At 38.7% G+C, this 23,671-nt stretch overlaps 1 long non-coding RNA gene across 1 annotated transcript in view; it reads right to left on the minus strand.

Moving 5' to 3' along the window:
• Positions 1-23,671, minus strand: part of LOC149124538 (uncharacterized) — a 33,976-nt gene that overhangs the window by 8,367 nt on the left and 1,938 nt on the right. Inside the window, exon 3 of the long non-coding RNA XR_016213729.1 lies at positions 19,085-19,259. This is a non-coding gene — a long non-coding RNA (uncharacterized LOC149124538). The remainder of the gene's footprint in view (positions 1-19,084; positions 19,260-23,671) is intronic.

Raw genomic sequence — 23,671 nt, forward strand, 5'->3', positions numbered from 1 at the left:
AAAAAACTAGACAACCTTCTCGTTCATTTTTCCCCTTTCCTCTTTCTTCTTTTTTTTTTTCCAATTCAAGATAAATTCCTGAGCTTTATGTCAAAAGCAAACTGACATGGCTTTAATAAGAAGTGTTATTGTACCTCCAGGATCCCGTAGTAGGTGACCAATCTGGTTGACAATCCACTAATCTAATAAAAAGGCAAACATTTATTAGGGATTTGACAAGAAGGGAATACAAGTTTAGCAGCTAAGAACCAAGAGATACAGCCCAGCTCTGTCCTAGGAAATTCACAGTCCAGGAGAGGAGATGATAGTTCAATAAATAACAGCTAAGCATAACTGCAGATATAATAATAAAAATAAGCCCAAGATACTGAATTGGTATAAACTCTGCCTTTACAGTTTTGCAGAGGAAATTTCAAGAGCAGAAGCATAAGTATCAAAGCTGAACTAATCTACAATAGGTAGCAGTTTCATAGGTAAAGTAAGTTCTGAAAAAAAGTCATCCTATGAGCTATCCACCACACATCCTCTTCTTTGACAATTTCAGAAAACAAAAATTTCAAAGTCAACTCACTATGTTACCATTGAGATTGAGGACACCCCTTCCCATAAATATAAGCTAAAAAACCAAACTCACAGCTACTGTGCCTATGGCCATGATTCCTTCCTTTATGATATTGATATCACAGCTCTTCTACCGATTCTGAGTTTGCATTTGAGCTGCCCCTCGTCATGAGGATTATTTGAAAGAGACCTCCTTGTCAGAACAGGGCACAGTCTCTGAGGCCCAGATCTACAGGAAATTGATCTCTTGAGTCTGTCACAGAAGTATGAAGTTCTGCAAGGTAGAGTGTAGTGTTACCGGCGCAGGTGCATTGCTGAGACGACGTGCTGATGGCGAAGGAGGTGAGGAAACCCTGTTCTCTTTCACGGTGGAAGACAGAAATGTTGCAGCCACAAGTAGGACAACTGGCATGCCTCACATTCCTCAGTGTTGAAAACAATAAAAGGTAGGAGAATGAGAGAAAAAATCAAATTTCTACGAAGAGATGTCAGCAGTAAATTTAATGCAGGTGCAATATTCCCGAAACAAAGGGTGTTTTGTTTCCGCGGGCCGTGCTCTGTGAAACACTGCCCCTGCCTTCGCCTTGCTATGTTTTTCTTTTTATCAGTGTAAGGTAGATTAAAATGTTGATACCCTTCCTTGGCAAAAGTATTTTTAATGTTCTTAGTACAACTCTTGAAGAAGTATTAACTTCCCCCAACGCTTAGCTCCTCTGGCTGTAGCAAAGCTTTCTCTACCCTCAGGTTCAATTGCTTTGCTAAACCTTGTATTTTTCTGATAGCTTCTGGGTATTTCTGGAACATGGTTTTATTTAGCATTTGTTTTTCTCTTCTGATTATAATGTAATAAAAAGGAAAACCAAACCTTGACTTTAACTAGAGTAACAAATGAAGAAAAATTGAAGTTAAAAAATTGTCATTACTAATTAAGATCAAATAAAGGACATTTATAAAAGACATAAAAGCCCAAGTTATTTGCCCTCCTTAGTTTAGGCTGCAGAGAAATCAAAGGGTATGACTTTCTCATTGGCTTTACTTAATGATTTATAGGCTCCACTCTGATACTAGATTACCAAGAATTGATTTCCAGAGTCACCAATGGATCTTAAGTTCTGACCTTACCCAACTTTGTGAGATACCATTAGAGGACATTTGAACTTTTCTTGGATGGTGACTCATTTAATTGAGGATGCATATGTGATGTTATTACTGTGGGTGAACTGGCACAGTGGACAGTGGGAATATTCTGAAAGTAGAAGAGCCAGCAACAGAATAACTGCATGTGGAAGTGACTATAAATTATAGCACTATATCCAAAAGGTTTGTAAAACTTTTAGTTTTATTTTTTAAATATTTATTTTTAAAATTTATTTGAAAAGCAGAGTTGCAGATGGAGGGAGGGAGAGAGAGAGAGAGAGAGAGAGAGAGAGAGAGAGATTTTTCCATCCACTGGTTCACTACCCAAATAGCCAGAATGAGATCAATCCAAAGCCAGGAGCCAGAAGCTTCTTCTGGGTCTCCCATGTGGGTGTGGGTGCCCAAGGACTTGGACCATCCTCTGCTGATTTCCCAGGCACATTAGCAGGAAGCTGGATCCAAAGCACAGCAGCCAGGATGACCTGGTGCTTATATGGCCCCAAGGTTTGTAAAATTTGCAAAAGTATTTTTTTAAAGATTTATTTTTATTTATTTGAAAGACAGAGTTATAGAGAGAGGTAGAAACAGAGAGAGAGAGAGGTCTTCCATCTGCTGGTTCCCTCCCAAAATGGCTGCAACGGCTGAAGCTGTGCCAATCCGAAGCCAGGAGCCAGGAGCTTCTTCCAGGTCTCCCATGTGGGTGCAGGGGCCCAAGGACATGGGCCATCTTCTACTGCTTTCCCAGGCCATAGCAGAGAGCTGGATGGGAAGAGGAGCAGCCAGGACTAGAACCAGTGCCCATACAGGATACCGGCACTTCAGGCCAGGGCTTTAACCCACTGAGCCACAGCGCCAGCCTGCAAAAGTATGTTTTTAAGATGAGTTAGCTGTTCTTTTCTATTCCATCATCACCTATCACGTTTTTTATATTGTTATTTTGATTCTTAAATTTTTTTATTTATTAACTTGAAAAAGGGAGAGAGAGACAATCTCCTACACACTAGTTCACTCCCCACATGACCACAAAAGGTGGGACTGGGCCAGGCTGAAGACGGAGCCTGGAACTCAATCTGGGATTCCCACATAGGTAGCAGGGACTGAACTATTTGAACCATCCCCTGCTTCCTTCCAGGGTGCACATTAGCAGGAAGCTGGGACTGGAAGTGGAGCCACGATTTAAATCCAGACACTCTGAAATGAGATGTGGGCCTTCCATGTGGCATCTTGACCATTGTATCATCATGTGTATGACACTTACCCTTCTCATTTGTGGTAGTAGCATTTAAGGGATCAGACTAAGGGGAAGTCAAATTTTAGACATAGTGCCATTGTTTGTACTTCCATGTCTAGTTAAGTTATTGTTATCTGTGCTAGTGTAGGAACACCCTTACTGCCTACTGTGCCTGTTCATTTGTATCTTGTATCTTGACTTAAGTCACTGCGCAAGAAAAGCTGAAATGCTCTCTAATCCTACATCTCATATATGACAGAAATTTGAGAGTTCTCAAATTGACATGAACCTAAATATTAAGTAATCTTACTAATACAAGGCTATGCAACTGAAACAAACAATACAAAAGTGTAGATAATTTTTTAAAAAAGTTTTGATCAACCAGATAGGAAGAATGACTGAACTATCTTTCAGAGACTGCTATAGAAAATACTACACAATGTTCAGCAGGTGAAACAGCAATCAAAAAACATGCAGCCCAACAGTATAGGAAAAAATTTTATCCTAAGGAGCAGGCACTTGAACTACCCAAAGGGGCCTAAATCACATATTGGTGCACCAGGGTTTAAGTCCTGGCTTGGCTCCCAAATCCAGCTTTCCTGCAAATGAGCACTCTAGGAGGTTACAGGAGATGGTTCAAGTACTTGGGTTCCTACCACCCAAAAGGGAGATCTGGATTGAATTCCTGACTTCTGGCTTTGGCCTGGTCTTGCCTTGGCTGTTTCAAGCCTTAAAGAGTGAACCAGTAGATGGGAGATCTATCTATCTATCTCTCTGTCTCTCTGCCTTTAAAATAAAAATTAAATAAATAAATGTAACAAAAGTTGAAGAAAATATATTGTAGAAGTAGGTCAGGCCACCCAGAGGAAGCTCCTGGCTTCAGGTCAGCCCAGTTCTGGCAGTTGTAGCCATTTGGAGAGTGAACCAGTGAATGGAAGACCTCTCTCTCTGTAACTCCACCTCTCAAATAAAAAAGGAAAGAAAGAAAAAGAGAAAGAAAGAAAGAAAGAAAGAAAGCTCTCAGTTAATAAAAATGATTTGTTACTTTTCTGAATTTTACAATGTTTGAGGTATTCATCAACTTTCAAAAATATACGACTTGTGGTTTTCTTCATTTTAAATATTTACTTCTGTAATTCATTTTTAGTTTCCAATTTAATATTTATTTCCTTAAAAGCATTCCCCAAATTGTATAAGCTGTTTGCCTCATAAAACCTGCCCCAAGAGTTATTTGAAAGAGCACTTTTTTTGTTTTTTTTTGACAGGCAGAGTGGACAGTGAGAGAGAGAGACAGAGAGAAAGGTCTTCCTTTTTGCCGTTGGTTCACCCTCCAATGGCCGCCGCGGCCGGCACACCTCACTGATCCGATGACAGGAGCCAGGTACTTATCCTGGTCTCCCACGGTGTGCAGGGCCCAAGGACTTGGGCCATCCTCCTCTGTACTCCCTGGCCATAGCAGAGAGCTGGCCTGGAAGAGGGGCAACCGGGACAGAATCCGGCGCCCTGACCGGGACTAGAACCCGGTGTGCTGGCGCTGCAAGGTGGAGGATTAACCTAGTGAGCCGCAGCGCCGGCCTGAAAGAGCACTTTTGATGATCCTAAGGTCATAACATGGGAACTGAGTGTTATCTATAATTATATATAATAGCAATCATATCAAGAGTGCAAAGACCGCAGAATTTTGGAAGGAGACTTGACATTCAGTATCTATGCAACTTTCTAGGCCCTCCACAGCCATGTCTCAGCCAGTACTCTCTAGGACATGAACACTCAATCTAGTTAAATCAGAGTCTTTCCATTGCTGTACTGTTAATTGGCCCCCTTGAGATGATTTCTCTCCCTTGGAGGTTGTGAGTTTTCTATTGTGATGCTATATTTCTCCTAATCCCATTCAGCTTTCAAGATTTCTCTTCTGCAAGAATGCCATAAGACACCCACAAGGTAGTCTCCCTCTTGAGAACTAATAGAGTGTTTTGTTTGGTATCATTTAACAGAAGATCACATTTATTTGCTGTTATTTCTTCTGCATGAATCTTTTTACTTGATGATTAAGCGATAACAACTCATTGAAGATGAGAATGTGTCTTACATTTTCACTGGTTTGCTTTCTGTACCAACTGCTAGAGTCTTGGACGAAGTTCTCCATTTCTTTGGGTATCCTGCAAACTTGTTGATTCTTTAGTTATTTGAAAAGTTAAACATTTTAAATGTAAAGATACATGAATTATTTTAAAATATTAAAGTACAAGCCTTAAATATTGTCTCTCCTCTACAACATTAAGGGCAGAGTAATATTACATTAAAACATTGAAGATAAGAGAAGCTGATCAACACCAGGAGTTCAACACTTGGTTACAAATCTGGACTCCAACTCTGAGCTCATGAGCTGAGAACACATAATTATTTTCTTTGATTCTCAATTCCTCATTTATAATGCAGGATTATGTTAGGGCTGCTTTGAAGACAGACTGAAATTATGTGTGAGAAGCATATGTTTATTCATTCTTCATTCATCCATTCACCAATACTGTCAGTGTCTTGAGAAAAGTGGATAAGAAGAAATTGAAAGGGAGACAAATACTTAAGAGAGTTCTGTTTTCTGCTGTGGACCCTATACCAAGAATATTCAGGACTAGGTGGCTCCTTAAATCCCCTCACCACCTCAACCAACATGTAAGTTGAGATTCACAATTAAAATTAAAGTTAACAGAATAAATATAATCAAGTTATTTAACTTCTGGCTGTATATTTTTAAATTTGCTTGGTGAGGGGGAGATGTGATGATTTTCAATATTTTATAGAGGCTAAAACTTTATATAGTGATAAATCTCATTTCACTTCTATTAGAGGTATTCCTCCCATCAATCTCCATTTCTACAATCATTTCATTTTACTGGATTTTCCCCTCAACCTGTTAAATATTTTCAAACCATGGCCATCTTAAGAAAAAAAACCCGATACCAAATAATACTATTCTAAAAGTCTAAACCTGCACTCAACTATTTTTTTCTTCTAGTTATCATTTTAAAATTCTTCTCAGTTCATACAGGTTCTAAGTAGAGCAGCTATTTTCCCAGCTATCTTTGTCAGCATCTGGTAACCAGGCAAACATGCTATATTCTTAGCGACAATTTTATTAACTCTAATTTGACTCTAATTTGGAATCTGTATATAGCAACCTTGTATTTAGGAAGCAGCATGTAGTGAAATATTTTGTGGCTCTCTATTTCTTTAAAGTTTGAGTTTTGTATACTAAGAATGCAGCATTTGGATAATAATGTAAATACTCAGAACACATGAAGAAAATTAAATCAATAGAAATAAGTGGGTTGATTTGAAGTAATTTGCTTTATAAATGCTGTTGTGGGAATTTGTTAATTGCGTAATGCTGAAGAATACCTAAGTAGAAAACATGATATGTATTCTGGGAATACATTTTTCTAACCTCTTTTCTTACACTAGAATCAAATGCTTGTTTAATATTTGTTGCATGTTGCTGGATTCTCCTTCTGTCTCAGCTATCATCAGGCAATATGGTAAAATTTTAAGAAGTCCTATTAAGCCCATAAGATTTGAGAATATTATCTAAAGAAAGAAATTCAATAAAAAATTAAGGAATGTAAATTAATATGGAATAGATTATTTTTTTTTTCATCCAACCAGCACCAAATATTTTGCATTTAGGAAAAGAGCAAAATTTGTTGGATGTGTGCGTCTATGTGTGTGTGTGTGTGTGTGAGTGTGTGTATGTGTGTGAATGTGTATACAGGCATATTTAAATTGGAATCAAATAACTGAAGCAACTTCAATTCATTCCAAGTTTTCATCATTCACTTAGTTATTCATGATTCACTCATTCAAGAAACACTTATTGAAAATTTAGTAAGTAACAGCCATTTTCCAATGGGCTAAAGATACAAAGATTAAGAGTACACAGCCTCTTCTCTTGAAACAAATAATAACTTTTTTAAAAAAAATAGATGTGTGGCTGGGCCAGTGCTGTGGTGCAGCAGGCTAAATATCTGCTGTGGCACTGGCTTCCCATATGGGTGCCAATTGGAGTCCTGGCTGCTCCACTTCTGATACAGCTACCTGCTGAAGACCTAGGGAAGCAGCAGAAGATGTTCCAAGTGCTTGGGCCCCTGTACCAGCATAGGAGATACAGAAGAAGCTCTTTGCTCCTGGCTTTGAACCTGCCCAGCTCTGGACATTTTGGCCATTGTGGCCATTGAGGAGTGAATCAGCAGTTGGAGGACCTCTCTCTTTGTGTCTGCCTCTCTCTGGCACTGTGAAAGCCTAGGATCCTTTTTGGGGAAGTAGTGGGAGATGGAACTTGAAAACTAGGCACACACCAGATTAGGAGCTGTCTTGCTGAGATTCTAGATCTAGTCAGTGGCAAAGGGATATTGTTGAATAATTAAGCTGTGGAGGGACATGGTCAGAACTGCCCATTAATTCAGTTTTATATATGCCCAATTTTTAAAAATAAGATAAATTTTTACTAAATACATATGATATATCAGTCACATTTATATCTGTCATATCAAGTAATCTTTCTAATAACTTTGTAGTTGTACTGGAGGATTTGCAAAATGGAAGAAAGAAAATTTATTTATTTTTTAAAGATTTATTTATTTATTTGAAACTCAGAGTTACACAGAGAGAGGAGAGACAGAGAGAGAGAGAGAAGTCTTCCATCTGATAGTTCACTCTCCACATGGCTGCAATGGCTGGAGCTGTGCCCAACTGAAGCCAGGAGCCAGGAGCTTCTTCCTGGTATCCCACGTGGGTGCAGGTGCCCAAGGACTTGGGCCATCTTCTACTGCACTCCCAGCCCACAGCTGGGAGCAGTCGGTTCTCAAATCAGTGCCCAAATAGGATGCCGGCACTTCAGGCCAGGGAGTTAACCTGCTGCACTGAAGAGCTGGCCCCAGGAAAGCAAATTTAAAAACTAATTAAAAATTGAAATATTCAGGAACCAGTGCTATGGTATAGCTGGTAAAGCCAACACCAGTATCCTATATGGATGCCGGTTGAGTCCTGTATGCTCCTCTTCTGATCCGGCTTCCTGCTAAGGTGCCTGGGAAAGCAGTAGAGGATGTCCCAAATGTTTGAGCCCCTGCACCAATGTGAGAGACCTAGAGGAAACTTCTGGCTCCTGGCTTCATCTTGGCCCAGACCTGGCTATTATGGCCATTTGAGGAATGAACCAGCAGATGGAGGATCTCTCTGTCTCTCTGTTTCCCTCTCTCCTTGTGATTCTCATTTTCAGATAAATAGATAACTATTTTTTAAGAAAAGTTGAAATCTTCAGAGATCAAACACTCTCATTTAGAAAAACATATTCACAATCACCTTGGTTATAAAGGGAAAAAGGGCCCTGGACATGATCAGGATGATTTGGAGTGAAATAAATAAAGGATCAAATTTCTCTCTCTGAAAACATACCAGCAGTTTTTAAATGCGCAAGATAGCTTACCGGTAGATGAAGGCAGCACCGAGGAAACACAAAAGCAATGCAACTGTGGATGGGAACTCTGAAGGCATTGATAATCAGAGCCAAGTTTCTGGTAGAAAAGATCTTGGAACATCTTTAGGAAAGAGGAATACTAGAACAAGACTGAATGGTGTTCTTTTAGTTGGACTCAGATCAATAGTGTGGGATCTTCAGATGAAGAATGGGAATTTAGAATTCAAAGGAAAGAAATTAAATCTAGAGTGTCTACCAGAAACACAAGGCACCCACAAATTCATCAGTATATTAGCTAAGTTGTAAGGTGGAATAGACTTTTCATCATCTCGGAGGAGGAGATCCTGTCATATTTATCTGAATCTTCAAACACCACAGCAGGCTTAGGACACCCAGGGTAGTGAACTGTTTAAGTTCTTCTCTGTTTTACACAGAAAATCTCTTGGAGGACACAGTTATAAGTCTACACCTTGAATCTTCTTCATTCCCTTTCAATAGCCTTCCCTGCCAAATATAGGTAGTGATCATCAGGGAAAATGTCCTGTTAGATGTTTGTATTTCCATACAGTTATTTCAATTATCTCAAGGCAATGACCAGGAGGAATTTAGGAAAAGGATCACGTCACAGGAGACAGCAGAGAAAAGACTGTAATGTATAAAACTATTCATGGGTCTGATGCTGTGGCATAGCAGGTAAAGACACCACCAGCAGCGCTGGAATCCCATAAGAGTGCCAGTTCAAGTCCCAGCTGCTCCACTTCCAATCCAGCTCTCTGCTATGATCTGGGAAAGCAGTGGAAGATGGCCCAAGTCCTTGGGCTCCTGCACCCGTGTGGGAGACCCTGAAGAAGCTCCTGGCTTCTGGCTTCAGATCGGCATAGCTCTGGCGGTTGTAGCCAATTGGGGAGTGAACCAGTGGATGGAAGAGGTCTCTATCTCTCTCTCTGCCTCTCCTTCTCTCTGTGTGTAAGTCTGACTTTCAAATAAGTAAGTAAATCTTTAAAAAAAAAAAACATATTCACACAGGTTCCTTGGTTATAGGTATTCAGAACATCAGCTGGAGCAAATAGCAAGGAAGCCTGGTAAGCTCTAAACAACAACACTACAAAAATCCAGGACAGGATAACTTCTTCCTGTGACTATTCCACCCCCCCAAAGAAATCCGTGGACTCAGGAGCACGTGCAAGTCACAAAATACGCTCATATCCCAATGCTCACCTGAGTAGACTCCTTGTAGGCCAGGGAGATTTTTTTCAAGGTACCCAAACTGTGGCTACCAGGTTGGTCAATGGAGAGCTGAATTTTGTGAAGAGCTATAGCTATTCCTTTCAGTAGGAACTGATAGGCGAGGTAACTATTGACTTAACTTTTTCCAAATGTGATGTTTCATTGTAACTAATATCCAATCATTGTATACTGGATGTTTTGCAAGTAGATTAGATTACTAGACAAAGAGTCATTGCATGAGGTAAAAGTTAGCAGTCTCAGAAATTCATGATTTGACCTGAAGGAGGACTAATTATAAATTTAGGATCTAATCTTTCAGACAAGTAGTATTTCTATGTTTGAGAGGGGCCTATAATGGGAATCTGGATGACAAAAATCTGTGTTGTTTAGGAGTTATTCTACATGTTCCAGGACCATTAACACCACTAGAACCTATACACTGAACACTAGTAACTCTCACCTCACTTATCAAGACAAAATAAAACATCTCCATTTCATTTACAATATTAACTTAAGGGACAAACATTAGAAAAATGTGTATATAGATGTCGGGTAGCCAAAGAGGAAGGTTGTAGTAGGGATAACTAATAACCTACCAAATATGAGAGAGCCTCAAAAAGTTTTTTTGAAAAAGAGGAATTAAAAGATAATGTGACTTTTCCATGAAGTTTTTGAAGCCCTCTCACATATGTTTTCATTTTCTTTTTCACTATTAAGAAACTCACTTTCACTTGGGTGAATTTTTGTGTCACATGAATTGCTCCTATTTCCAGCTTCCCTTTACTTAGCTGAAAAACAAAAGAAGCATAAAAAAATTCACTAGATTGAGCTTCCTAGAAAACTTTCGAAAATAGTTCAGACTCTTTTTATGTTAGATTTTTGTTGTTTCTCCTTCTCTCTTGCCTTCTTCCCACCTGAAATATGGATAAGATATGTGGAGTTTCTAGGACTCTCTTGCACCCACAAGTTGAAGGTCACCCATCAGCTTTGCAGTAAAGAAACAAGCAGAATCTGGCTCCCTTGTGGTGTCCATGACTGCTGTAAGACCCTTCTTGACCATCTCCAGACTTCTACATGAGCAAAGCTAAGTCTCTAATTATTTAAAGCTCCGTTTGGAAGTTTCTGTTGCTTGAAGCCAAACCCAGTTCCAAGTGATACAAATTGCAACTCATTCAGCCCTTGTTTCAGTAAAGATTTCATGGACTAGGGATGGGTAAAGAGGAGTGGAAAAGAGCAATAAAATAAGTTACAACTGTGTACTTTAGAGAAAGGAGCTTGAACTCTGTCCAGACAACAGGCTGAATCCCAATAGGGACTACCGTAAACTCAACCTGAGTGTGGGGATCCAAGTGAAGAGGGAAGCTCCTGTTGGATTTCTCTTGTGTTCAAATTAATTGTTTTGCCAACACCACCTGTATAATTTAAAGGACTGCTCATGGAAATCTTACAAGGTGGAAATTGGGAATCATTACTATTGTGAACCTTTTACAATTTTGTTTATTTGAGAAGAAGAGAGACTGAGAGAAACAGAGCATCCGTCTGCTGGTTCCCTTTCTGAATTCCAGTGATGCTAGGACAAGGAGAAGCTGAAGCTGGAGGCCAGGAACTCAATCCAAAACTCCCAAGTGGATGACAGGAACATGATTACTTGAACCATCACCACTATTTCCCAGGGCCTGTTATTAGCAGGGAGTGGGAGTCAGGAACTGGAGCTGGACCTCAAACTCAGTGGCTCCTATGTAGGGTGTGGGACTATCAACCCTAGGCTAAACACCTACTCCAACTATAAGGAACTTTTACTCCAATTTGAGGTTAAAACACGTTGTGACATGATTAAGCAATATTCCTCACAGTAGCTCAACTTTGCATTTGTTCAAATGAATTGGTTGAGACCTGTGAAATATGAGTAGTCTATTGTAAGCATAGGTACTACTATTGCACTCAATCCCCAGGAAAAAGGTGAGAATGAAGTTAACTTTCTCCTTTTCTAGATTAAAAAAGTATATAATTTCAAGAGGCAATTTGCCAGAATCCCACATAGGAAACTTAATGTGAAATCAATTAATAGTTTCACATGTTGTCTGCTTCTCTCTGAAAATGTCCCTGTAAGAGTTAAATGCAGCTGGCTGCGCTCAGAGACCCTTCCACAGAAAAGAAAGAAAATAAGTTTTAATTAAATTGTATTAATTGGTTTAGCTGATCTGGAAATAGAGTAAAGACTTTGCTCTAATTTTGTTTTTCTGGCTTAAATCCACTTGTCCTTGATGTGAGAATAAAGGAATGAAGCAATAAAATGCCTAGAAATGCCCTGGTAGAGACTTTTAAACTGTCCAAGGTTAAAAAGCGATGCTATCTCTGAGATGAACTTAAAATTCTGTTGCCAACTTAGAGAAGTCAGAAGTGCAAGCAAGAAAAGTGTGTGATTAAAATCCCTGCTTCCTTAAAGCTTTGCAAGGCTGCAAAGAAAAGGCAGGCATTCTTCCCATAATAGTGAGCACTTGTTATAGAGAAAAGAAGAAGGTTGTGAAAGAATCAGGGTATAATGACCTTATTTCAGGCCACTCGACGTAAGTTTTCGTATATAAGGTAACTAGGATTTGCCAGTCAGTGTAGCTTACCAGTTCTTAGTATGTGCAAAATGCATTTTATTGTACTTAAAGCCATATTTGACTCCACCTCTGTGCCTCTGCTGCAGCATTTGTTATCAATATTATTTAAAATACAAACTGTTTTAAAAGGTATAATGTTAATACAATCTACATGGTTTTGCTTCCATGTTCCTTTAAGCTAAAAGTTTGAATGTAATTTTATCACCAGAAACCATTCATTAGATGGACAAAAGTATGTGACACTTAGAAGACACTCCATAAGAGAGCCTGACCTTCTCTCTAGAAAACATATAATTAAAACAGTGTGAAAAAAATACATATGGGGTCAATGAGCTTGCTGGAATTGAATGTTTGTGTTTCCCCAAATTCATTTGTTGATGGGATTTGGGAGATAGTAAGGGTTATATGAAGTCCCGAGTTTGGGGTCTTGGTGTAAGGATTGCTGTCTTATAAGAAGAGCCACTGGGAAGTTTTCTCTCTCTCCCTCAATCCCCCACTCTCTCTTTCTTCTTCTCCTTATCTTTCCTCTCTCTCTTCCTCTTCCTCTCTTTGCTACGTGAGGATACAATGAGAGAGCAGCCATCTACAAGCTAGAAAGAGACCCCATCAGAACCCAACTATAGTGTCACCTTGATCTCATAATTCCAGCCTCCACAATTGTGATAAAGTAAATTTCTATCTTTTTTTTTAAACTTTTATTTAATGCATATAATTTTCCAAAGTACGACTTATGGATTACAATGGCTTCCCCCCCATACCGTCCCTCCCACCCACAACCCTCCCCTTTCCCACTCCCTCTCCCCTTCCATTCACATCAAGATTCATTTTCGATTATCTTAATATACAGAAGATCAGCTTAGTATACATTAAGTATGGATTTCAACAGTTTGCTCCCACACAGAAACATAAAGTGAAAAATAATAGATGATTTTCTTTTAATGATGATGAAATCAGAGCAGACCTATTGTCATGTTTAATCCCAGTGAGAGTCAAGTTGGGAATTGATAATTTCTTTTTTTTTTTTTTCTTTTTACAGAGGATCAGTTTAGTATGCATTAAGTAAGGATTTCAACAGTTTGCACCCCCATAGAAACACAAAGTGAAATATATTGTTTGAGTACTCGTTATAGCATTAAATCTCAATGCACAGCACATTAAGGATAGAGATCCTACATGAGGAGTAAGTGCACAGTGACTCCTGTTGTTGACTTTACCAATTGACACTCCTGTCTATGGCATCAGTAATCTCCCTCTGCTCCAGTCATGAGTTTCCAAGGCTATGGAAGCCCTCTGAGTTCTCCGACTCTTATCTTGTTTAGACAAGGTCATAGTCAAAGTGGAGGTTCTCTCCTCCCTTCAGAGAAAGGTACCTCCTTCTTTGATGACCTGTTCTTTCCACTGGGATCTCACTCACAGAGATCTTTTACCAGAGTGTCTTGGCTTTCCATGCCTGAAATACTCTCATGAGCTCTTCAGCCAGCTTTGAATGCCTTTAGGGCTGATTCTGAGGCCAGAGTGCTATTTAGGACATCTGCCATTCTATGAGTCTGCTGAGTATCTCACTTCCCATGTTGGATCACTCTCCCCTTTATTTACTCCATCAGTTAGCGTTAGCAGGTACTAGACTTGTCTATGTGCTCCCTTTGACTCCCAGTCCCTTCACCATGACCAACTGTGAACTGAAACTGATCACCTGGAACAGTGAGATGGCATTGGTACATGCCACCTCGATGGGATTGAATTGGAATCCCCTGGTATGCTTCCAACTCCACCACTTGGGGCAAGTCAGCCTGAGCATGTCCCAAATTATACATCCCTTCCCTCTCCCATTCCCACCACCATGTTCAACAGGGATCACATTTCAGTTAATTTTCAACACTTAAGAATAACTGTGCATCAATTACAGATCTAAACCAGTCATATTAAGTAGAACAGATAAAAAAACTACTAAGAGGGATAATGTATTAAGTTGTTCATTAACAGTCAGGGCTATGCTGATCAAGCCACCATTTCCCATAGTGTCCACCTCACTCCAACAGGTTTCCCTCTTGGTGTTCAGTCAGTCGTCACCGATCAGGGAGAACATATGGTATTTGTCCCTTTGGGACTGGCTTATTTCACTCAGCATGATGTGTTCCAGATTCCTCCATTTTGTTGCAAATGACTGGATTTCGTTGTTTCTTACTGCGGTATAGTATTCTAAAGAGTACAAATCAACAGCCTTTGTATACACAGACAATGCCATGGCTGAGGAAGAACTTCTAAGATCAATCCCATTCACAATAGCTACAAAAACAATCAAATACCTTGGAATAAACTTAACCAAAGACGTTAAAGATCTCTACGATGAAAATTACAAAACCTTAAAGAAAGAAATAGAAGAGGATACCAAGAAATGGAAAAATCTTCCATGCTCATGGATTGGAAGAATCAATATCATCAAAATGTCCATTCTCCCAAAAGCAATTTACAGATTCAATGCAATACCAATCAAGATACCGAAGACCTTCTTCTCAGATCTGGAAAAAATGGTGCTGAAATTTATATGGAGGCACAAGAGACCTCGAATAGCTAAAGCAATCTTGTACAACAAAAACAAAGCCGGAGGCATCACAATACCAGATTTCAGGACATACTACAGGGCAGTTGTAATTAAAACAGCATGGTACTGGTACAGAAACAGATGGATAGACCAATGGAACAGAATTGAAACACCAGAAATCAACCCAAACATCTACAGCCAACTTATATTTGATCAAGGATCTAAAACTAATTCCTGGAGCAAGGACAGTCTATTCAATAAATGGTGCTGGGAAAATTGGATTTCCACGTGCAGAATCATGAAGCAAGACCCCTACCTTACACCTTACACAAAAATCCACTCAACATGGATTAAAGACCTAAATCTACGACCTGACACCATCAAGTTACTAGAGAACATTGGAGAAACCCTTCAAGATATTGGCACAGGCAAAGAATTTCTGGAAAAGACCCGGGAGGCACAGGCAGTCAAAGCCAAAATCAACTATTGGGATTGCATCAAATTGAGAAGTTTCTGTACTGCAAAAGAAACAGTCAGGAGAGTGAAGAGACAACCGACAGAATGGGAAAAAATATTTGCAAACTATGCAACAGATAAAGGGTTAATAACCAGAATCTACAAAGAGATCAAGAAACTCCACAAAAACAAAACCAACAACCCACGTAAGAGATGGGCCAAGGACCTCAATAGACATTTTTCAAAAGAGGAAATCCAAATGGCCAACAGGCACATGAAAAAATGTTCAACGTCATTAGCAATCAGGGAAATGCAAATCAAAACCACAATGAGGTTTCACCTCACCTCAGTTAGAATGGCTCACATGCAGAAATCTACCAACAACAGATGCTGGCGAGGATGTGGGGAAAAAGGGACACTAACCCACTGTTGGTGGGAATGCAAACTGGTCAAGCCACTATGGAAGTCAGTCTGGAGATTCCTCAGAAACCTGAATATAACCCTACTGTTCGACCCAGCCATCCCACTCCTTGGAATTTACCCAAAGGAATTTAAATTGGCAAATAAAAAAGAGGTCTGCAGCCTAATGTTTATTGCAGCTCAATTCACAATAGCTAAGACCTGGAACCAACCTAAATGCCCATCAACGATAGACTGGATAAAGAAATTTCTATCTTTTAAGTTGCCTACTCTATAATATTTTGTTATGGTAGCCCAAGCTGACTGATACAGAACCAATAGGAAAAAAAATTTCACATATGTAATTTAGAAGCAAATGTTTGTAATAATGAGATTTGTTTTGTTTTGTTTTTATGGGGGTACATATATATGTATTCTCTCTTTTTTTTTAAGAAAACTCTTATTTAATAAATATAAATTTCAAAAGTAAAACTTTTGGATTATAGCAGTTTTCCCCCCATAACCACCCTCCCACCCACAAACCACCCTACCTCCTACTCCCTCTCCCATCCCATTCTTCATTAAGATTTATTTTTAATTGTCTTTTTTTTTTTTTTTTTTGACAGGCAGAGTGGACAGTGAGAGAGAGAGACAGAAAGAAAGGTCTTCCTTTGCCGTTGGTTCACCCTCCAATGGCCGCCGCGGCTGGTGCGCTGCAGCCGGCACACCGCGCTGATCCGATGGCAGGAGCCAGGTACTTCTCCTGGTCTCCCATGGTGTGCAGGGCCCAAGGACTTGGGCCATCCTCCACTGCACTCCCGGGCCACAGCAGAGAGCTGGCCTGGAAGAGGAGCAACTAGGACAGAATCCAGCGCCCCGACCAGGACTAGAACCCGGTTTGCCGGCACTGCAAGGCGAAGGATTAACCTAGTGAGCCGCGGCACCGGCCGATGGTCCATTCTTTCCACTGGGATCTCACTCACGGAGATCTTTCATTTAGGTGTTTGGTTCCCCCCCCCCCCCCCGCAGTGTCTTGGCTTTCCATGCCTGAAAAACTCTCATGGGCAACCTAAATGCCCATCAACAGAAGACTGGATAAAGAAATTATGGGATATGTACTCTCTAGAATACTACACAGCAGTCAAAAAAAAAATGAAATCTGGTCATTTGCAGCAAAATGGAGGAATTTGGAAAACATCATGCTGAGTGAAATAAGCCAGTCCCAAAGGGACAAATATCATATGTTCTCCCTGATCTGTGACAACTAACTGAAGACCTAAAAGGAAACCTGTAGAAGTGAAACTGACATTACAAGAAATAATGACTTGAACAGCCCTTGTGATGACTCTCGAGGAACTGCTTACTATTTTATTCTTTTTAGTATTTTCTTTTTCTACTTAATACCATTGGTTGAATTCTTTAATTAACACACAATTATTCTTTTTTTTCACTGAAAATTTATCCCTGTTAAAAACAAGAGTGGGAATAAGAGAGGGAAGTGATGTACACTTCGGCACATGCTCCCTTGGACTTACCCCTAATGGTACAGCTAGAAACACGCCAGGGGACTCCAAATCCCATCAAGGTGGCATGTGCCAATGCCATCTTACTAGTTAAAGTGATCAATTTAAGTTCATAATTGATCATAAAGATGCAATTAAATGTCAAAGGGATCACATAAATAAGACCAGTGTCTGCTAATGATAAATGATAGAATTAAAAAGGAGAGAACAATCCAACATGGGAAGCAGGATATACAGCGGACTCATAGAATGATAAATGCCCTAAACAGCACTCTGGCCTCAGAATCAGCCCTTAGGGCATTCGGATCTGTAATAATGAGATTTGTATCTATAACTTTTGCTTTTTACCCCTGATGGGACTCTGAGAGTATCCAATTATTAATCTGTGACTGTTTGTCCTTCACACACTTCTGCATGTGGTGCATTTTTCCCATACTGACAACTGCTGAAAGGAAATTTTTTACATTTTTATTTATCAATATAAAGAGAACAGATTTCATGAATTTCATAAGTATGATTCTAAGAATATAACTTTACTCTCTGCCTCCCTATTTCTTCCTGAAAGGAAGTATTCTAAATGTTGGTGACTCAGGCACATACACTACTAATAGTGTGTATTTTGCATCTGTTTCATACATTAGTACAAATTGTTCTCCAGATTTCAAATAATGTCTTTAGAAATAGTTGCTTCAGTTATTTTTCTTCTACTGGGTGGTCCATGTGATTATGTTTCAAAACATGAGGCCAAATGGCAGAATGAAAGAGACGAGAGTGTCCACTGGGAAATGGATTCATCTCCACAGTAGGGTCAGATGGTGGGGTGGACACAGCTCCAGGAACTGGCCAATGTTCAGTTGGATGGAGAAATGACATGGGATAGAAAATGGAGGGGCGGGAAGTAGAAAGAAGAGAAATAATAAATTTATCAGAGGACAAGAGCCTCCTCCCTTTTCTTGACTGGTATACTCAGCCACTTGTCTGAGTTCTCTTCCTTGAGCTCCTACTGGACCCAGAGACACATACATAATTTTTAAAGCTCAGAATGCCAGGTTTTGGAAAACGCTGACCTACAAAGCCATACAGATATGCTCACCTGCATGCAATTTCTTACTCCTCCTCAAATTATTCTTGTGAGGCTAGTTAAAGAGTTGGTTAACAATTCCTTCCCTACTCCACCACAGTCTACGATTCCTGAAGTCCAACCTCAGGTGAGCTCCTGAAGGTGTGTCCCACAGGAGTGTCCCACTCCTCTCTGAAAGACTTTCCTGTGTGGCCCTCTCAGATAATAGTGAGTGGTCAACATTAGAGCACTTTAATTCCAGCATCTGTTATGGGATACTAGTTTCCTTCCTGGGGAGGAAATCCTAAGATTTCCTTTCCCAAATATATTTAGGGTATATTCTTCCCCAAATATATTTATGATGGTTCTTTTGCAAATTAGAGAGTTCCTATCTCAAATGTATTGATGATGGGTTTGTTATTCCAAGATGAGTGTTCCACTTCCTTGATCACTTTCCAGATCCTTGTTCTGGAACAGCATAAGAGGTAAAAACCTAAATGCAAAATAGCCACAATGGTCCCTTACACCTATGAGCTTATGCACATATTTTATGCTATGCAGTCATGGCACCCATATACTCCTTCTCCCATTTTTCCAGGATGGGAGACACTTACAAAGTTCCTTATCATTTCAAATTTATTTGAATGTCCTTTTAAAAAGAAGCTTACTACTATGTTATACAAATAGCTTAATGTGCTGGTAAGTTATTGCTAACTAACAAAATGTGTAATTTCAAAACTTAGCAGCTTAGCACAACACACTTCTATTATCTCCCAGTTTCTGAGGGCCAGGTACCTCGGCACAGTATAACTGGGTACTCTTTGCTTCATGTTCTCCTATAAAGCTCCAGTCAAAGATTGTGGTCTTACCTGAAGGCCTGATGGAGGAAGGACCATTTCCAAACTCAATCGGTAATTTTAGGCAGCATTCATTTCCTGCAGGTCATTAGACCAAGACTCTCTGTTCCTTGCTGGCTATTGACTGGAGGCTTCCCTTAGTTCTTACCAAGTAGACTTCTCCCAGATGACAGCTCATTTACCCATGCTTGAAGGGCAAGAAGGTGTTGGAGAATGTCTGTTAGTAGGATGGAAGTCACATTTTTGAAACGTCACTATGAAAGAGGACATTGTCCGTTGATTAGAAAAATATACAGTTTGCCCTCAAGAAGAAACTATACCAAAGTGTGAATTGCAGGTAGTAGCCATCATTGGGGGCATCTTATAGACTCTTACCAGCATCATCACTGAAGATAATTCAGGAAATGAACAACCACTCACATTTATATTGCTTCTTTTCTTCTGAGTCTTAGCCTTTGTGATTGTTAAACTCTAAAACTTAGCTATTAAATCTTATTTGAAAAAACATCACAATTGTGTAAAGATGATTCCATATTGTGACAATTATTTCCTTTTAGAAACATAATTTTTATTTTTATTATTTATTATTATTTTTAAATTTTGTTATACAAGTTTCATGTATTTCATATATACAGATTTAGAAACATAGTGACACTTCCCTCCCACCCTCCTGCCTACCCTCCAACCCTTCCTCCTCCTCCCTCTCACATTCTCATTCTTAATTTTCACAAAGAAATATTTTCAGTTTACTTAATGATTATATATTAACCCAACACTTAGTAAAAGAGTTCAACAAATAGTATGAAGAGGAAAAAAAAAAAACACTGTTCCTCAATGGAAGAGACAAGGGATATAAAAAATCATTGAATCTCAAAATGTCTATTTCACTCCAATACATTACATTTTAGATACTCTATTAGCTACCTCAAATAAGGGAAAACATATGGTATCTATCTTTTTGGGAATGGCTTATTTAATTAAGTATAATGGTTTCCAGTTGCATCCATCTTGTTGCAAAAGACAGGATTTCATTTTGTTTTTACAACTGGGTAGTACTCCATAATGTATATATAACATAATTTCTTTATCCAGTCAACAGCTGATGGACATCTGTGTTAATCCCATATCTTAGCTGTTGTGAATTGTGCTGCAGTGAACATGGGGGTACAGATAATTCTTTTATATGCTGATATCTTTTAGTTTGGGTAAATTCCCAGGAGTGCAATAGCTGGATCATATGGTAGGCCTGTATTCAGATTTCTGTGGTATCTGGATACTGTTTTCCACAGTGACTGCACCAGTTTACATTCCCACCAACACTGGACCAGGGTAACTTTTTCCCCACACCCTTGCCTGCATTTGTCATTTGTTGATTTCTGTATGAGAGCCATTCTAACTGGAGTGAGGTGAAACCTCATCATAGTTTTGATTTGCATTTCCCTGATGGCTAGTGATCCTGAGCATTTTCTCAAGTGTCTGTTGGCCTTTTGAATTTCCTCTCTTGAAAAATGCAAATTTAAGTCCTTTGCCCATTTCTTAACTGGATTGTTCATTTTGTTGTTGTTCAATTTCTTGATTTTTTATGATTCTGGATATTAATCCTTTATCACTTGCATGGTTTGCAAATATTTTCTCCCATTCTATCAGTTGCCTCTTCACTTTGCTGAGTGTTTCTTTTGTAGTTCAGAATCTTCTCAGCTTGATGTACTCCCATTTGTCAATTTTAACTTTGCTTGCCTGTGCTTCTGAGGCCTTTTCCAAGAAGTATCTGCCTATGCCAATGTCTTGCAGAATAAAAACACAATTATACTGGTGTCCTTAAGTTCCATCAAATGATTTACTATTATTTATTTAAATATTCCTACATCACCAATATTTTCTGCTTATTTTCCAATTAGAAGAAGACACATTTAGAACCTTTCCATATTTACCTCTTTTCCTGCAGCTTGGAATTCCCCAATAAAGTATTCTCAAAAATAATATGTAATGGAGTTTTCCATTAAAACATTGAAAAGATAACAAAAGAATATGTGTGCTCACTTTGGGATTTTAATTTGAACAAACAATAAAAAATACATTAGACAATGGGGTAAATTTGGATAGTTAGCTGGAAAGTTAATATTAAGAAAGTATTGATAGTATCTTTAGGTGTGCTAATGGTAAGGCGGTTATATTTTTAAACTGTATCATAAATGCATACTGAAATATAAATAAAATAATAGGATGCCTGGAGTTGACTCTGAAATAAAAGAAAGGGTGAAAAATTAGTCAGAATAAAAGGTTATAGGTAACACAAGATAGATCATGAGTTAATAATTATTGAATCATAATTATTGATGTATATAAGATTTGTTACACTATTCTCTCTACTATCTAAGTTTGAAAAATTTTATAATGAAAAAAGAATAAATTTTGTTTAAATGTAAAAAAATATGTAAAAGTTAAGATTATGTTAAAGATAGTTGATAAGTATTCTAAGCAGTTTCCAATTTCCTAAAAGAGTACAATGTCAGGTGATAGACCACATCTTAGGCTATTGACATAAGGGGTCATCCTAAAAGAGGTAACAGGTGATCTCTCAGGAGAAAGTCTGGGAGTCTACAGGTATGGAGACAATGGAAGCAGGTGAGAGGTAAGAGATTGGGGCAAGACATCAGGTGACATCAGGTTGTGTGGCCTGATGGAGGGAAAACAGCCACTGAACTAATGAAGGGGATGCCAATAGGGAAGAGAAAGGATAAGAGAAATGAAGATAAAAGAATAGAATAAAAAAGCTGAGTAAGTTATTGAGGTAAATACTCAATGATGGCTAAATAGGTCAGATACTCACTGTGGTGAAAAAGGTGAGCACTTGGTCTTGGGGACAGGTAAGGAGCTTATTTGCCATGTGAGAACAAGGCTAGCAAGGTTAATTGATGATGATCTGAAGGGACTACTAAAATAGTGCTCTTTCCCAACAACTATAATTCAGTGGGTCCTGTTGATGGGATATAAATGAAGTATTGAGAAAATTGGCTAAGGAGAAATGCTTACAGTTTTAGCAAGGAGCATTCGTGTGATAAGAACAATGAAGCTGAGAAGAGAACAAAAAGATCACTCAAAGGAATATGAAAAATCTTAGAAATTAGAAGTACAGAATTAAAAAGTAAGATTAAAAGTAAGAAGTCTGATTTTACTCAAATTCTTATACAGATTTCTAGCCTTTTCCCCCATTATGTTAGTTTGAGTGATAAGAAAGGAAAAGAGAATGTCTACTCATGAATCTGGATTTTACACAAACTATCATTATGTCACTTATCCCTTAGCAAAAGAAGAGGAAGTATTCTATAGAGTGTGTTTAAGCTTCAGATGGTAAGTATGTTGGCTTAAAATATAACATGAATAAAAAGTAACATCATGCATTGGTCAGCACAATCTAGCTAGGAGAATAATCTATTTTTAATTCTATTTCTCCCCAGTGAGCTAAAGCTGTTAAGATGACAAGAATTATAACTAGAATCTCACTCTTCTCTGAATGAATCTTTGGTACAGAAAATAAAATTCGAAGAGAGAAAATTCTGGTCTGACATTAGGAGAGAGGAACCAGTGAGGAGGCAGCTATGGATGAGCATGGCAACATGATGAAAGATCTAAGGCCCATTCAGAGCACAGTGAGGTGAGACATTTGGGATCTCGGCCAGAGTGTTTGGATGCTGCTGCCTATGCACGCAATGTGCAATGTTGCTTTTTCATCTTTCCCCAGGACAGGAAATAGAAGAAGCCATATAACAGCTCACGTCTAAGAGAAGCCAATAATATCACCTCCATCCCAAGGAAAAGAATGCAAATTCAGGAGATTATCCTCTCGTGGACCTTACATGAGAGAATAAAGGGCAGATATTTAGTTCTATGTCTTTTTTGTTCCCTAAACCCAACTAAATAAATCTGTTTTCATTGTTTGGATGGCCTGTTGTAAAGACTGTTCACTTTGGCAGAATCTGTAGGATCCTGCAGTAAAGCCTGCTTAATATGGTAGAAGGTGACGTGTGGTTGGACTAGGAGGAACTAAATAGAGCTTCTGTAAAAGCATTTCCTAGCCTGGAGGTAAACTATATAACCATCCATAGGTTGAACTTGAACTCTATGACAAAGACAAAAGAGATTGCTATGCTTTTGTAAGCTAGCTGGATACTGAGCAAAAATCAAAGCACAGGCTTGTCAGCATTTACAAATTTTAATATCATCTAACAAAAGTTATAACTATTAAGCATCTATTATATAATATTGACAGTATTATATTATAAAAGCAGCATATGGAATATGGACAAAAATATACACAGAGATCAATGGTGTCCTTGAATGCTTTTATCTCTAAATATGAGAATATAAATAGATATTAAATAGAGCATTAAATGCGCAAACTTAGAAAAAGAACAACTAAAGTAAGATGACAAGCTGTAGAAAACACATCGAAGGTAAAAGTGAACCTTTTCTTCATATTAAGTTCAATTCTTTCTTTCTAAATCTCTTAACAACTGCTTTAGGAGTTAGTGTAGATGATATTAAAGTACAAATCCCACAAATACCACCGGTCTGTGTATGCAGTTACCTGGAGTCACT

This window comes from Oryctolagus cuniculus, chromosome 9 (genome assembly GCF_051225735.1).
Source record: "Oryctolagus cuniculus isolate XC-2025 breed Fujian yellow rabbit chromosome 9, ASM5122573v1, whole genome shotgun sequence".
Lineage (NCBI taxonomy): Eukaryota > Metazoa > Chordata > Mammalia > Lagomorpha > Leporidae > Oryctolagus > Oryctolagus cuniculus.